This window comes from Haematobia irritans, chromosome 3 (genome assembly GCF_050003625.1).
Source record: "Haematobia irritans isolate KBUSLIRL chromosome 3, ASM5000362v1, whole genome shotgun sequence".
NCBI lineage: Eukaryota > Metazoa > Arthropoda > Insecta > Diptera > Muscidae > Haematobia > Haematobia irritans.
In genome coordinates, this window is record NC_134399.1 from 212,825,106 (window position 1) to 212,843,186 (window position 18,081).

General features: G+C 29.1%; 1 protein-coding gene and 1 long non-coding RNA gene across 6 annotated transcripts in view; one reads left to right on the forward strand and one right to left on the reverse strand.

Annotated features, from left to right (window-relative positions):
* Positions 1-16,154, reverse strand: part of LOC142232000 (uncharacterized) — an 85,658-nt gene extending 69,504 nt beyond the window's left edge. The window contains exon 1 of the long non-coding RNA XR_012720988.1: positions 15,904-16,154. This is a non-coding gene — a long non-coding RNA (uncharacterized LOC142232000). The remainder of the gene's footprint in view (positions 1-15,903) is intronic.
* Positions 1-18,081, forward strand: part of Nt5b (5' nucleotidase B) — a 163,653-nt gene that overhangs the window by 69,477 nt on the left and 76,095 nt on the right. The gene's annotated exons all lie outside the window — the stretch shown is intronic.

Here is an 18,081-nt window from a genome sequence, read left to right on the forward strand (position 1 = left end):
AAATTTTCCATAAATTTCCTACAGAAATGAAATTTTCTGAAAATTTTCTATAGAAATGAAATTTTCTGTAGATTTCCTATGGGAATAAAATTTTCTGAAAATTTCCTATAGGAATAAAATTTTCTGAAAATTTCCTATAGAAATGGAATTTTCCAGAAATTTCTTTTAGAAAATAAATTTTCTAAAAATTTCCTGTAGAAATAAAATTCTCCAAGAATTTTCTATAGAAAGGAAATTTTCAGGTAATTTCTTATAGAAATAATTTTTCTGAAAATTTCCTACAGGAAATGAAATTTTCCAAAAATTTCCTATAGGAAATGAAATTTTCCAAAAATTTCCTATAGAAATTAAATTTTCAGAAAATTGCCAATAGAAATTAAATTTTCAGAAAATTGCCCATAGGAATAAAATTTTCCAAAACTTTCCTTAAAAACGAAATTTTTTATGAAATTTCCTATAGAATTTTCTAAGAAAAAATTCTTTAGACATGAAGTTTTCCAAAAATTTCCTATAGAAATTAAATTTTCCAAAAATTCCTTATAGAAATGAATTTTTCAAAAAAAACCTATTGAAAAAAAATTTCCGAAAATTTCCTATAGAAAAGAAAGTTTCCAAAAATTTCCTATAGAAATTAAATTTTTCAAACAATCCTAGAGAAATTAAATTTTCTACAATTTTGTTTTTTTACAAATGAAATTTTCCAAAAATTTCCAATAGAAATTAAATTTTCAAAAAAAATCCTATGGAGAAGAAATTTCCTATAGAAAAGAAATTTTCCAAAGATTTCCTATAGAAATTAAATTTTTCAAAAAATCCTAGAGAAATTTTCCACAATTTTTTTTTTAAATGAAATTTTGCAAAAATTTCCATTAGAAATTAAATTTTCAAAAAAATCCTATAGAAAAGAAATTTTCCAAAAACTTTCTATAAAAATTAAGTTTTCCGAAAATTTCCTATAGAAATGAAATTTTCCACAAATATCCTATAGAAATTCAATTTTCTAAAAAAAAAATTTTAGAAATTTTCCAAAAATTTCCCATAGTATTTAAATTTTCCAAAAATTTCCCATAGAATTTACATTTTCCAAAAATTCCCTATAGAAATTAAATTTTCAAAAAAAAAAAATCCTATAGAAAAGAAATTTTCCAAAAATTTCCTATAGAAATTAAATTTTTAAAAAAATTCTAGAGAAATAAAATTTTCTAAAAAATTTTCTTTAGAAACAACATTTTCCAAAAAATTCCTATAGAAATTAAATTTTCCAAACATATTTTTATAGAAATGAAATTTTCATAAAAAAAATACTATAGAAAAGAAATCTTCCAATAGAAATGAAATTTTCCGAAAATTTCCTATACAAATGAAAATTTCTAAAAAAATTCCTATAGAAGAATTATTTTCCAAAAATCTCCTATAAACATACAATTTTCTGAAAATTTCCTATAACAATGAAATTTTCTGGAAATTTCCTATAGAAATTAAATTTTCTGAAAATTTCATATCGAAATGAAATTTTCTGAAAATTTCATATCGAAATAAAATTTTGCAAATACTTTTTTAAGACATGGAATCTTTCAAACATTTTCAAAAGGAAATCTCCTACAAAAATGAAATTTTTCAAAAATTTCCTATAGCAACAAAGACACCGTGGTGCAATGGTTAGCATGCCCGCCTTCCATACATAAGGTCGTGGGTTCGATTCGTGCTTCGACCGAACACCAAAAAGTTTTTCAGCGGTGGATTATCCCACCTCAGTAATGCTGGTGATATTTCTGAGGGTTTCAAAACTTCTCTAAGTGGTTTCACTGCAATGTGGAACGCCGTTCGGACTCGGCTATAAAAAGGAGGTCCCTTGTCGATAAGAGAGAAGTTCACCAATGTGGTATCACAATGGACTGAATAGTCTAAGTGAGCCTAATACATCGGGCTGCCACCTAACCTAACCTACACACAAAAAAATTTTTCTCTGATTCAATCACCAAATTAATTGAACCAATTAATTTTTTAATTGAAATGTCATCAATCACGAAAATGATAGTATCAATCACAGTTTTAATTGGGCATAGAAAAAATTCTTGATTAAAAAATTAATTGATTTTTTCAGCAAAATTCAATTAATTTTTTAATTGATTCAATTAAAAATTTAATTGATGTTGATTGCAAAACGCAATTAATTTATTAATTAAAAAAGGTAACTATTTTTAATTACTTAGTTAGATTGGCTTAGAGTTTTTATTTGGATTAACAAATGATTGTTTGAAATACATTTGTAATTAAAAAAGTAAAAAAAATCAGCACTTTTTTAACTGAATTAGTCTTCCGAATTTGATTAAAAAGTTAATTGTATCAATTAATTTTTTAATTAAACATTTTAAAAATTTCAATCATTGACTTAATTAACTTAATGTTTCTATCATGATTAAAATGTTAATTGTATCAATTAATTTATTAATTGAAAAAATTTTCAACTTCAATTAACTTTTTAATTGGAAATATGTTGGTGATATTTTTTTCTGTGTATAGCAACGAAATTTGCCGAAAATGGGTTTCGAATTTTTTTATCCATAGAAAATTTTATAAAAAAAGTTATTTCATTAACATAAGAGAATAAAAAATCTAAAAAACAAAATTTTATCGAAATTTTAGTTTATAGGATGAGAGATTTCCTAATATTCATACATGACAAACCTGTTGCAAATGCATGTAACTATCTCTCTATTATATACTACCTGCGTCCCAACAATTAATTTTAAAAATGTCACAAGCAAACGGGAACATTAACAACAAATGGTACAACTTAAAAATAAAGACTCATGTCTTTAGTAAATCACAGGAATTACCATCATATGATAGAAGTCATGCTCTCCTTGTCCTAAATAAGCTTCACATACCAGTTATCCAATTCAAAAGACTCTACTCTACCTCTTCATCAATTCCCTCTTCTGTTAATGGAAGCGTTCTGCTCGAATGCATTTTGTTGCTCCAATTTCAAATGGATGGATTGCAATCGCATGAAAAATTTCAAGAAATCTTTTGTGCTCGCAACCATAGAGGATTGACTCTATGTGGTGATGCTAGCTAGGTCTCCGTGCCGTCTCCATTTAAACGATGCTCAAAAGTCATTTGAAGAACACAAAGTTACAGGATTTTCCGTTTAACATCTTACGAAAGCCAACTTGACATAACATTCCGGTGGAATATAGAACAGAAGCATATACAAACACTCCCAGACACCCTCACAAACACTAATATACAATAGATCCCCTGTGGCTAAGGGAAACTGGGGTAAATGCAACATTCATTTATCATAACACCCATTCACATATAGAGAAAGAGTGAGAGAGAGAGCATTGTAAAGTTGACGTATGCCAAAGCCACATGTCACATGGTGAAATGCATCAGAAAAGTCTTCAACAGCAGTTCATGCAATGAACACCTCCTGTGATTGCATTTCACGAGGCACTATCAATAGCCTCACATACACATTCACACGCACACGCCCCTACATACGCACATAACTAAGAAGCCCAGCGGGAAAATTGCGAAGTACTGCAAAAATCATACCTTCTTAACCCATGATTTTGGGATCCTTAACACCTTCCCATATGCCTTCTCCTATCATGCATGCTAAAATGCCTTGCACTTCCTTTCTAAAAAATGCCCGCACACATTATTCTGTGCCTTCTTTGGGAATTGGAAAAAGAAGGACCTACATTGTTGTTATAAGAACGAAAATTCAGTTTTTTTTTATATAATCATCAAACAAACATTTGTATCAACATTTTTAACAGGACACGGTTTTAATCCGATTTGCCTTAAAACTAGAATTTGCTGTTATTTCGCAAGATGATTTATATTTAGATATAGTTCTTGATTTTAGTTCTAGAGCATGTAATGCGCTATTCTCATCCATTTGCCAGAAATTTGAAAATTAGTATCCCTCCCCCGCCTTCCAGTGTATTTAAAATAGAATATATCATTATGCCCTCCACCATAGGAACAAAAAAAAGCAGTAGAAAAGTGAAGTTTTGTATTCGAAACAGCGTTTCTGGCGATGTCTTAAAATTTACGTATTTTTGGGATTAAGTTGGTTGTAGATCAATTTACCCACATATTTTCCATTGGTTTTACTATATACGTTTGTTTTGATCGTGATATTTCAATTTGTCTTCTATATTAGTTGTTGTTGTTATAATACAGTCTTGTAATGTTGTTGTGAGAGCATACACACAGAAAAATTCATCCAAAATCCAAAGATTTTGTCTTTACTTTAAAAAATTTGGTATTGATTCCGAGCCAAAGAAGCGGAGAATACAAGTAAGGATACTTTTAAGACACAATTCTCTTTTAAATTTAGGTTTTGTGTACTTGCTTCTAGGAAGCAAATTTTAATTTTTCGCTTTCTCAGCTTTTTTTCTTCATATGCTATCAAATTCCTTTAAAAACGAGTTAACGGCAACTTTATTTTCCAAATTAGGACTCGACTTACAGTAGAAATTATGCTATGTTTGAAGTCTAAAACTTGTCCTATTATTGAACGATTTTTTGCTTTGTAGTCAAGACGCAAAAAACCAACAAATTTAAAAATAATTTCATTAAATTTAAAGAATTTTTCTGAATTATTAAAGTCAAGTTGACCTTGGCCTATAAATTTTTTCTTTCATGTTAAGATACCTATTTTTAAGTCAAATCACTTAATTATTAGGACAATACGACTTCATTGAAAAGTTTATCGACTTTTGGACAAGGAAAATAACTTTATTTTAGAGAAATGCGTCTTCTATGCTAAGCAAAATTTGTATTCGTATTTTAAAGACATGAAATCTTTGACCTCACGACAATATTTTTTTCAGTGTAAACATAGTAAAAGTGCTTGCCACTCAAAAAAAGAATGATTGTTCAAAATTTCAAAAAATTGGCTGAGTAATATGGGATATAAACTCATATCGGACGATTATATATACGGGCACTATATATATACCTGACGCGATCTCTTTGAAAATTGACAGAGATACTACTATTAACAAGAGCAAACGTTTTGCCAAATTTCATGTAAATCGGTTGTTCCCTTGAATTAATACCAGTTTGGGGGTCAAATACCCCACTGTGCGACGGGATACTTTGTACAAGTAGCAACTATTTATGTAGGTCGGATGGTATTGCAAATGAGCTATATATTTAGGTGTATCCCACGATCCTCTTGGAGGAGACAATTTTATCACATCCGGTGGAAATTTGATACGTGGCCTGTAACAACCACACGCAGAGAAGGACTATGATCACCTCAAACCTGTTTCAAGAGCAAAATGTTATTTTTGTATGGTGACCATGTAACATGTTTGCACTAAAATGTTATTTTCTCGTCAAATATAACCTGCTTGCCGAAATCAAATACATGATTTCCGGGAAAATAACATGGTTGCGCAAACCACCCAAAAATAACATTTTGCTCTTAAAACATGTTTGAGGTGATCATATTCCTTCTCTGGGTGCAGGCAAAAATTAGTCCAAACCATCAAACCAAACGATCAAGAACTGATTTAGCATATATAGGTATTTAATCTACCTCCATGTACATTAAGGCAATATTAAGAGGTTTTAAGATACCTTGTATTTAGTAGAACTTTCTTCGTAATGGTCCATAAGACTCGGCCTGCCTGACATTACGGTCGTGTTTACTTATTTTTATAGTGCGGTTAAATAAATAAACATAAATCTTTCTAAATAATTACCCCCATATGCAAAAAAAGTTAAAGAAAACTTCAAGCCTACTTTTCCCATATAAATTTATTCGATAAACTGTCAATAAATTGTTTTGCATGTAGGCATTAATAACTAAATTAATAATAACAAAAATCTATAACTTTGCCTATGGTAGAATTTGTTCGAACCCACCACTGATCTCATACTCATTCTTTGTTGGCTGCCAAGCTATTAATTTGCTTATGTCTAGTTACTCCTAACTTTGGCCTTGTAGAAGACATTCTCTGTAACATATAAAAGATCCGATACCCATTATACGTTCACTTCCAACAGAAGGGAACGCGGAATGACCTCACGTGTAGCTTAAGTTTACCTTTTGGCGCCCACATCACATAAATGTGTTGTAGGCCAGTGGATGAGTGTAGGACTACCAATAACGAGGACCCCGGTTCAAATCCCGACGGAGCAGAAAAATAAAAATACACTTGAGGTAAATATTAAAATCACAAAAATAAGATAAACTGTATAGGAAAAGTAAGTCAAATTAAATTCTAACGTAAAAGATATGAGGGCAAATGTTCAGTTCATAGACAACCTTGCCTTCAAAATATTTATTTTTACACGCTTTATTTTATGCCTTCCTGTCCAGGCCTTTTTGAGGGCCTTCTTTGGAAGGCATGATTTTTATACTTAGTATGAAGGCCTGATAACATGGCATCGACGACACCACCTCTAGAAGGCATGCGAATAGAAGCGAGAGGCAAGGCCTTGGTCTCCAATCCAATCCAATGTTATTTTGAAATGAACACGTAATGCAGCGCCCAGGCCTTATAGCTACCCGGACAGCACTTCCATCATCGATTCCACGTCGCTTCCATTTCCCGCTGGGAGCTATTTCATTCAGTTGTGGTAGTAATTTTTTCTGATACGTGATAGTTCATAGAGTTACGTTTGGGAATTTTTCGATGGTGCTAGATGCTGGTGGTAGATCTCTTCTCCATATTCTTCTCTTCTCTTTTTTCAATTTTAAATTGTAGGGTTCTTGCATTCGTTTTGGGTTTTCTGAAACTTACCACAAATACTAGTTTACATTTTAGATGACAAGCAAATTGTTCGTTAGGAGCATTGTTTCCATAGCAGATTGGAAAGATTGTGGTTAAACAATCACTTCTCTAGTTTTGGTAATTCCATTTGGGGTTACTTTGAAAGGGGGAATGAAAATTCAAGGAAATTGCTTTGTGTGAGGAAAACGTTTGAAATTCACCAATCTCAGTAAAAACGAGAATAAAGAGAGTAATAGAGAGGGAGAAGCTGGCGATTATCTTAACACTTCAAAGCTTCTTGTGATTGTACGATATTTTGACCACAATGCATTCTTGGTTTACATTGCTAAAGCTTGGATTTTTGAATTGATTATATTTTTGAGAATTGAAGAAAAAACTTATAGGTATATGATTGAAATTTTTATTAGCAAATAAAATCAAAATAAATTATAAAAATATATACAGATAAAGTGTAAGGTACTAACGACCTTTTATCCAATTTTTGTTTGTCTTTTTTTATAAAATATAATTTTAGGATATGTAATGAAAAAAAAAATTATTAGTTAGTGTCATAGAAAAATTCACTGGAGTTTCAGTCTTTCACATCCTTCTTAACTCTAATCTCTATTTATTGAACTCAAATTTTATGAAACAAAATTTACACAATATGAAGGACAAATTTCTTAAAAAAAATAAGTGAAGGAAAGTTAACAATGAACATTTTACATTTTCATTCATTGAATTTAGTTTACTCATCGTTTTCCTGTTCGTTGGATTCGTATATTTTTGAAGTAATGCAAATTTCCCTCATCTTAAAGAAGCCAGATTTTGATATAAATCCTTCAATTATAAAAAAATAATACCCACATAATATCCACATTGTGGCGCAGAGTATAACAATTAAAATACAGGTTTTATTGAGAATGTTCTATCCTTGATTTATAGATTTTTAATACCCTCCACCATAGGATGGGGATATATTAACATTGTCATTCCATTTATAACACATCGAAATATTGTTCTAAGACCCAATAAAGTACATATATTCTGGATCGTGGTGAAATTCTGAGTCGATCTAAGCTTGTCCGTCCGTCTGTCTGTTGAAATCACGCTAACTTCCGATCGACCAGAAACTCGGCAAAAGTAATTGTTATTAATGTAGGTCGGATGGTATTACACATGGGCCATATTGGACCACTTTTACGTATAGCCCCCATATAAATCTACCCCCAGATTTGGCTTGCGGAGCCTCTTAGAGAAGCAAATTTCATGGTACATGGTGTTAGTATATGGTATCTAACAACCATGCAAAAATTGGTCCATATCGATCCATAATTATATATAATTATATATAATCAAAAATAATCTACCAACATTTTATTTTTATAGAAAATTTTGCCAAAATTTTATTTCTATAGAAAATTTTGACAAAATTTTATTTCTATAGAAAATTTTGTCAAAATTTTATTTCTATAGAAAATTTTGTCAAAATGTTATGTCTATAGAAAATTTTGTCAAAATTTTATGAATATAGACATTTTTTTCAAAATTTTATTTCAAAAGAAAATTTTGTCAAAATTTAATTTCTATAGAAAATTTTGTCAAAATTTTATTTCTATAGAAAATTTTCTCAAAATTTTATTTCTACAGAAAATTTTGTCACAATTTCATTTCTATAGAAAATTTTGTCAAAATTTTATTTCTATAAAAAATGTTGTCAAAATTTTATTTCTATAGAAAATTTTGTCAAAATTTTATTTCTATAGAAAATTTTGTCAAAATTTTATTTCTATAGAAAATTTTGTCACAATTTTATTTCTATAGAAAATTTTGTCAAAATTTTATTTCTGTAAAAAACTTTGTCAAAATTTTATTTCTATTGAAAATTTTTTTCAAAATTTTATTTTTATAGAAAATTTTGTTAAAATTTTGTCAAAATTTTATTTCTATAGAAAATTTGTCAAAATTTTGTCAAAAATTTTATTTCTATAGAAAATTTTGTCAAACTTTTATTTCTATACAAAATTTTGTCAAAATTTTACTTCTATAGAAAATTTTGTCAAAATAATATTTCTATAGAAAATTTTGTCAAAATTTTATTTCTATAGAAAATTTTGTCAAAATTTTATTTCTATAGAAAATTTTGTCAAAATTTTATTTCTATAGAAAATTTTGTCAAAATTTTATTTCTATAGAAAATTTTGTCACAATTTTATTTCTATAAAAACTGTTGTCAAAATTTTATTTCTATAAAAAATGTTGTCAAAATTTTATTTCTATAGAAAATTTTGTCACAATTTTATTTCTATAGAAAATTTTGTCAAAATTTTATTTCTATAAAAAATTTTGTCAAAATTTTATTTCTATAGAAAATTTTTTCAAAATTTTATTTTTATAGAAAATTTTGTCAAAATTTTATTTCTATAGAAAATTTTGTCAAAATTTTATTGTTATAGAAAATTTTGTTAAAATTTTGTCAAAATTTTATTTCTATAGAAAATTTGTCAAAATTTTGTCAAAATTTTATTTCTATAGAAAATTTGTCAAAATTTTGTCAAAAATTTTATTTCTATAGAAAAATTTGTCAAAATTTTATTTTTATAGAAAATTTTGTCAAAATTTTACTTCTATAGAAAATTTTGTCAAAATTATATTTCTATAGAAAATTTTGTCAAAATTTTATTTCTATAGAAAATTTTGTCAAAATTTTATTTCTATAGAAAATTTTGTCAAAATTTTATTTCTATAGAAAATTTTGTCAAACATTTTATTTTTATAGAAAATTTTATCAAAATTTTATTTCTATAGAAAATTTTGACAAAATTTTATTTCTATAGAAAATTTTGACAAAATTTTATTTCTATAGAAAACTTTGTCAAAATTTTATTTCTTTTGAAAATTGTATAAAAAAGTTTGTCACAATTTTATTTCTATAGAAAATTTTGTCATAATTGTATTTCTATAGAAATAAAATTTTGTCAAAATTTTATTTCTACAGAAAATTTTGTCAAAATATTATTTCTATAGAAAATTTTGTCAAAATTTTATTTCGATAGAAAATTTTGTCAAAATTTTATTTCTATACAAAATTTTGTCAAAATTTTACTTCTATAGAAAATTTTGTCAAAATTATATTTCTATAGAAAATTTTGTCAAAATTTTATTTCTATAGAAAATTTTGTCACAATTTTATTTCTATAAAAAATGTTGTCAAAATTTTATTTCTATAGAAAATTTTGTCACAATTTTATTTCTATAAAAAATGTTGTCAAAATTTTATTTCTATAGAAAATTTTGTCAAAATATTATTTCTATAGAAAATTTTGTCAAAATTTTATTTCGATAGAAAATTTTGTCAAAATTTTATTTCTATACAAAATTTTGTCAAAATTTTACTTCTATAGAAAATTTTGTCAAAATTATATTTCTATAGAAAATTTTGTCAAAATTTTATTTCTATAGAAAATTTTGTCACAATTTTATTTCTATAAAAAATGTTGTCAAAATTTTATTTCTATAGAAAATTTTGTCAAAATTTTATTTCTATAGAAAATTTTGTCAAAATTTTATTTCTATAGAAAATTTTGTCAAAATTTTATTTCTATAGAAAATTTTGTCAACATTTTATTTACATAAAAAATTTTGTCAACATTTTATTTTTATAGAAAATTTTGTCAAAATTTTATTTCTATAGAAAATTTTGTAAAAATTTTATTTCTAAAGAAAATTTTGTTAAAAATTTATTTCCATTTCCCTGTAAGAAAGTTGTTGTTTTTTTTTTTTAGAAAAGTATGTACATTATGTGAGAAACGTTGATTCTTTTAGAGGATGTAAAAACAATTTCAAAAGTGATTTTTATACCCTCCACCATAGGATGGGGGGTATATTAACTTTGTCATTCCGTTTGTAACACATCGAAATATTGCTCTAAGACCCCATAAAGTATATATATTCTGGGTCGTGGTGAAATTCTGAGTCGATCTGAGCATGTCCGTCCGACCGTCCGACCGTCCGTTCGTCTGTTGAAATCACGCTAACTTCCGAACGAAACAAGCTATCGACTTGAAACTTGGCACAAGTAGTTGTTATTGATGTAGGTCGGATGGTATTGCAAATGGGCCATATCGGTCCATTTTTAGTATAGCCCCCATATAAACGGACCCCCAAATTTTGCTTGCGAGGCCTCTAAGAGAAGCAAATTTCATCCGATCAAATTTCCGGCTGAAATTTGGTACATGGTGTTAGTATATGGTCTCTAGCAACCATGCAAAAATTGGTCCACATCGGTGCATAATTATATATAGCCCCCATATAAACCGATCCCCCGATTTGGCTTGCGAGGCCTCTAAGAGAAGCAAATTTCATCCGATCCGGCTGAAATTTGGTACATGGTGTTAGTATATGGTCTCTAACAACCATGCAAAAATTGGTCCACATCGGTCCATAAATATATATAGCCCCCATATAAACCGATCACCAGATTTGACCTCCAGAGCCTCTTGGAAGACCAAAATTCATCTGATTCAGTTGAAATTTGGTACGTGATGTTAGTATATGGTATCCACCAACCATGCAGGAAGTGGTTCATATCAGTCCATAATTATATATAGCCCCCATATAAACCGATCCCCAGATTTTACCTTCGCTGCCTTTTGGAGAAGCAAAATTCATCCGATCTGCTTGAAGTTTGGTACGTGGTGGTAGTATATGATATTTAACAACCATGCCAAAAGTGGTCCATATCAGACGACCATAATCATATATAGCCCTCATGTAAACCGATCCCGAGATTTATTTTTGGAGCCTCTTGGAGGAGCAAATTTCATCCGAGTCAGTTGAAATTTGGTACATTGTGCTAGCATATGACCGTTAGCAACCATGCCTAACTAGGTCCATATCGGTCTATAGTTATATATAGCCCTCAGATAAATCGATCCCCAATCACACAAAAATTGGTCCATATCAAGTTCATAATTCTATATAGCCCCCATATAAACGACCCCCGTATTTCAATTCTGGCTCTCTACGTACCGTTCAAAAGTCCATGTCGATTTGTAATTATTTGTAGGCTTACCTATACATAACTTTTTTGTCTAATATATACCACGTATGGACTAACTAACAATTTAGAAAACGATGTTAAGATGTTTTAAGATACCACAAACCATGTAATTCGATTGTCGATGACAGTCTTTCGTTGAAGTTTCTACGCAATCCATGGTGGAGGGTACATAAGATTCGGCCTGGCCGAACTTACGGCCGTATATACTTGTTTATTTTTCGGACCGTGAACCATACAGTTTGTAAGCCACTAGGCTACGTAGCTGTTACTGTCATCGACAGACAATTATCGCTATAGGCATCAACGCACAAGCAATGCGTAGTTATATTTATAGAGCATACTTTTGGGCGCCCCCAAGCCGATGTAAAAAATACCTTTAGTTGGCCACTTTCTTAAATATAAAAAATTTTGGAAATGGAACCAATGTAATTTTACATATATTCCAAAAGAAATTTTCGGCATTACATATTGCTGTATTCAATTTGTACTATGAAACTTCAAAATGTGTCTTACGAAAGACTTAAAATCAGATAAGAACACAGCTTGATATAAACGAAATGGACTGTGAGTTGGGAATAAAAATTATTTTTTTTTTCTATTTATTGCCAAACTAAAAGTTTTATAACAAAAACAAAATTTTATAATAAAAGTTTGAAATTGTCGTAGTAATTCAAAAACCTGTAACAAAAGAACAACGTTTTCGATACACGTTTTCCAAACGCTTTTTGTTTTTCTTAACGTAGGTTAAAGTAGCAGCCCGATTAAGATTCAGGCTCACTTAGACTATTCAGTCCATTGTGATAGATCGGCTTATATGGGGTCCATAGACCGCTGTGGACTAATTTTTTTATGGTTGTAAGAGAGCATAAACTTACCAAAATTTCATCTGAATCGGATGAAATTTGTTCCTTCAAAAGCAATTCAAATGTGGTGATCAGTTAATGTGGAGACTATATATAATTATAGACCGGTGTGGACCAATTTTCGCGAGGACTTCAAATTTCATCCAGATCGGATGATATTTGCTCTTTCAAATCTGAGGGTCGTTTTATATGTGGGCTATATGTAATAGTGGTAGTGGTACTATATGGTCCATTTGCAATATCATCCGACCTACATCAATAACAGTCACATGGGTTAAGTCGATAGCTTGTTTCGTTCGAAAGTTGTCATGATTTCAATATACATACAGACAAACGGACATCGCTAGATCGACTCTGAATTTCACCAATACCGAAAATATATTTTATGGGCTCTGATATCAATATTTTGAAGTGTTATAAATGGATTGAGAAAGTTAGTATACCTCTCATTCTTTAGTGGAGGGTACAATAAAATGTGGGTTTGAGACTATACATCGAAAACAAATCCGTAAATAAACTAGCGCTAAATTTAACTTATTTTTATTGGAAAAAATTATTTTAATGTAGTTAAATTTCATTATTTTTTTCTTCGAAATTATCCACAGCCCATGAAATTTTCCTTTGTTTTTGTGTATGTCTCAAACATTTTATGAACTAAACGTGGGTAGGAAGTTCAATGAAAATCTTTGTACAATTCCCAAAAAAAAAAATAAAAATTGGCCCCAATGATTTTTTCCTTTAATTTTAATTTTTTCTTCCATAAGAGAGTGTATTTTCGTATCTCAAATCTCAAAATGTGGAGTATATTTTAGTGAAATTTTCGCCCGGCAGTTTATTTTTATACCCTCCACCATAGGATGGGGGGTATATTAACTTTGTCATTCCGTTTGTAACACATCGAAATATTGCTCTAAGACCCCATAAAGTATATATATTCTGGGTCGTGGTGAAATTCTGAGTCGATCTGAGCATGTCCGTCCGTCCGTCCGTCCGTCCGTCCGTCCGTCCGTCCGTCCGTCCGTCCGTCCGTCCGTCCGTCCGTCTGTTGAAATCACGCTAACTTCCGAACGAAACAAGCTATCGACTTGAAACTAGGCACAAGTAGTTATTATTGATGTAGGTCGGATGGTATTGCAAATGGGCCATATCGGTCCACTTTTACGTATAGCCCCCATATAAACGGACCCCCAAATTTGACTTGCGAGGCCTCTAAGAGAAGCAAATTTCATCCGATCCGGCTGAAATTTGGCACATGGTGTTAGTATATGGTTCCTAACAACCATGCAAAAATTGGTCCACATCGGTCCATAATTATATATAGCCCCCATCTAACCCGATCCCCCGTTTTGGCTTGCGAGGCCTCTAAGAGAAGAAAATTTCATCCGATCCGGCTGAAATTTGGTACATGGTGTTAGTATATGGTCTCTAACAACCATGCAAAAATTGGTCCACATCGGTCCATAATTATATATAGCCCCCATATAAACCGATCCCCCGAATTGGCTTGCGAGGCCTCTAAGAGAAGCAAATTTCATCCGATCCGGCTGAAATTTGGTACATGGTGTTAGTATATGGTCTCTAACAACCATGCAAAAATTGGTCCACATCGGTCAATAATTATATATAGCCCCCATATAAACCGATCCCCCGATTCGGCGTGCGAGGCCTCTAAGAGAAGAAAATTTCATCCGATCCGGCTGAAATTTGGTACGTGGTGTTAATATATGGCCTCAAACTCCCATGCAAAAATTGGTCGAAATCGGTCCATAATTATATATAGCCCCCATATAAACCGATCCCCAGATTTGACCTCCGGAGCCCCTTGGAAGAGCAAAATTCATCCGATTCGGTTGAAATTTGTTACGTGATGTTAGTATATGGTATCCAACAACCATGCATGAATTGGTTCATATCAGTCCATAATTATATATATCGCCCATATAAACCGATCCCCAGATTTGACCTCCGGTGCCTCTTGGAGAATCAAAATTCATCCGATCTGATTGAAATTTTGTACGTGGTGGTAGTATATGATATTTAACAACCATGCCAAAAGTGGTCAGTTGAGTCAGTTGAAATTTGGTACATTGTGCTAGTATATGGCCGTTAACAACCATGCCTAACTAGGTCCATATCGGTCTATATTTATATAGCCCTCAGATAAATCGATCCCCAATCACAAAAATTGGTCCATATCAATAATTGTATATAGCCCCCATATAAGCGACCCCCATATTTCAATTCTGGCTCCCTACGTACCTTGCAAAATCCATATCGATTCGTAATTATTTGTAGACTTACCTACACATACTTTTTTTTTTGTCTAATGTATGGACTACCTCACAATTTAGAAAACGATTTAAGATACCACAACCCAAGTAATTCGATTGTGGATGACAGTCATTCGTAGAAGTTTCTACACAATCCATGGTGGAGGGTACATAAGATTCGGCCTGGCCGAACTGACGGCCGTTTATATTTGTTTTTTCCTGTGTAGCCACTGGCCGATGCTTTGAGTTATTCTGTAGAAGATCTATATTTGTGAAGGGCCATACGCATATCGTATAAGTTGATCTATTTAAATTATAAACCTCTTTTAAAATTAAATTTTATAATACATATATTTTTTTTATTTTCAGGTAAGACCCTTTTATATTTATTACGTCTCATCATCATAATGTGAAAACTTAGAATATCTAAAGAGACACAATAAAAAAAAAGCATGTAAGTCACAAAGTAATTATGAATCACGTATTTCATTTAGAAATACGTTTTAATATTTTTCGAATTTTTCGCTGAAAACTAAAATGTAAATTTCTGGTAACTGTGAGATTACTGCTGTTGTCGCACAATATATAACCATAATCATTTTTTTTGTAAATATTTATTTAATTAAAATCAATTTCTGCTAAAAACCATTTGTTACCCATATTTAAAAAATAAAAAGAATCATCAGTCATATTTTACGATGATTTTATATGTGACAGCTTTCATCAAAATACCAGAATAAACAATCTCCATTTCTATATGACATTGAACTATTTTACCCCTATAGCTGGGATTAAATAACGAAAAAACCTTTTTTTGAAATACATGACAATTTTAATGCGAATATTTGATGACATCTCTTCCATCATTCAATTTACAGTTCCAGTTAAATGACATTAATTTTATTTTCGTATGACGTTGTTGATGTTCGTTTTTCCCTAACTGATGATGATGATGAACCCACGTTTATTTGCAACAAATTAAATTTTATAACGCCTATGCTTTTGAACAATGTTTAATGCAACGAATTGTCAAAGACGAAATTAACAAATCGGTGATATGTTGTAGTTCGTTCCATTCATCCATTCCATTCCACTGTACTAAAATTCTTAACACAAAATTTACTTTGACCGATTAAATTCACGTTTCCACAACAACGTTGGCACAACGTCGACGACAGATGGTCTACGCGCAAGGCGCCCACCAACAGTGACTATAAACTATTGACTGTGCTAGTATCTCACATGTCTGGTTATTTTCCTTTAATAACTTGTCCACAAATTCATTTAGATAATATTGTTGGATATTTTATTGTACATTAGGATCGAATGGTGACAGTGATTGGTAAGGGAATATAGCCTCAGCAAAAACGACAACGAAAATGTTTATAGTATCTTTAACTTTATTTTAGTTAATGAAACTAAATTGATTTTCAATTCAAGATTTGAATTCTATAGAAAATTTTGTCAAAACAGAAAATTTTCTTAAAAAAAAATAAAATTAAAAATTTTATTTTTATAGAAAATTTTGTCAAATTTATATTTTTATCGAAAATTTTGTCATAATTTTATTTCTATAGGAAATTTTTGCAACAATTTCAGTTCAATAGAAAATTTTGTAAAAATTGTATTTCTATAGAAAATTTTGTCAACATCTTAGTTCCATAGAAAATGTTGTCAAAATTTTGAAAATGTTATTTCTATAGAAAATTTTCTTCAAATTATATTTCAATCTAAAATTTTGTTTCTATAGAAAATTATGTCAAAATGTTATTTCTATAGAAAATTTTGTCACAATTTTATTTCTGTGGAAATTTTATTTCTATAGAAAATTTGGTAAAAATTTTATTTCTATAGAAAATTTGGTAAAAATTTTATTTCTATAGAAAATTTGGTAAAAATTTTATTTTTACAGAAAATTTTGTCAAAATTTGATTTCTATCATTAATTTTATTTCTACAGAAAATTTCGTCAAAATTTTATTTCTGTCGAAAATTTTGTCAAAATTTAATTTCTATAGAAAATTATGTGAAAATGTTATTTCTGTAGAAAATTTTCTTAAATTATATTTCTATCAAAAATTTTGTTTCTATAGAAAATTATGTCAAAATGTTATTTCTATAGAAAATTTTGTCACAATTTTATTTCTATAGGAAATTTTTTAACAATTTCAGTTCAATAGAAAATTTTGTAAAAATTGTATTTCTACAGAAAATTTTGTCAACATCTTAGTTCCATAGAAAATGTTGTCAAAATTTTGAAAATGTTATTTCTATAGAAAATTTTCTTAAAATTATATTTCAATCTAAAATTTTGTTTCTATAGAAAATTATGTCAAAATGTTATTTCTATAGAAAATTTTGTCACAATTTTATTTCTATGGAAATTTTATTTCTATAGAAAATTTGGTAAAAATTTTATTTCTATAGAAAATTTGGTAAACATTTTATTTCTATAGAAAATTTGGTAAAAATTTTATTTTTACAGAAAATTTTGTCAAAATTTGATTTCTATCATTAATTTTATTTATACAGAAAATTTCGTCAAAATTTTATTTCTGTCGAAAATTTTGTCAAAATTTAATTTCTATAGAAAATTATGTGAAAATGTTATTTCTGTAGAAAATTTTCTTAAATTATATTTCTATCAAAAATTTTGTTTCTATAGAAAATTATGTCAAAATGTTATTTCTATAGAAAATTTGGTCACAATTTTATTTCTATAGGAAATTTTGTAACAATTTCAGTTCAATAGAAAATTTTGTAAAAATTGTATTTCTATAGAAAATTTTGTCAACATCTTAGTTCCATAGAAAATGTTGTCAAAATTTTGAAAATGTTATTTCTATAGAAAATTTTCTTAAAATTATATTTCAATCTAAAATTTTGTTTCTATAGAAAATTATGTCAAAATGTTATTTCTATAGAAAATTTTGTCACAATTTTATTTCTGTGGAAATTTTATTTCTATAGAAAATTTGGTTAAAATTTTATTTCTATAGAAAATTTGGTAAAAATTTTATTTCTATAGAAAATTTGGTAAAAATTTTATTTCTGTAGAAAATTTGGTAAAAATTTTATTTCTGCAGAAAATTTTGTCAAAATTTGATTTCTATCATTAATTTTATGTCTACAGAAAATTTC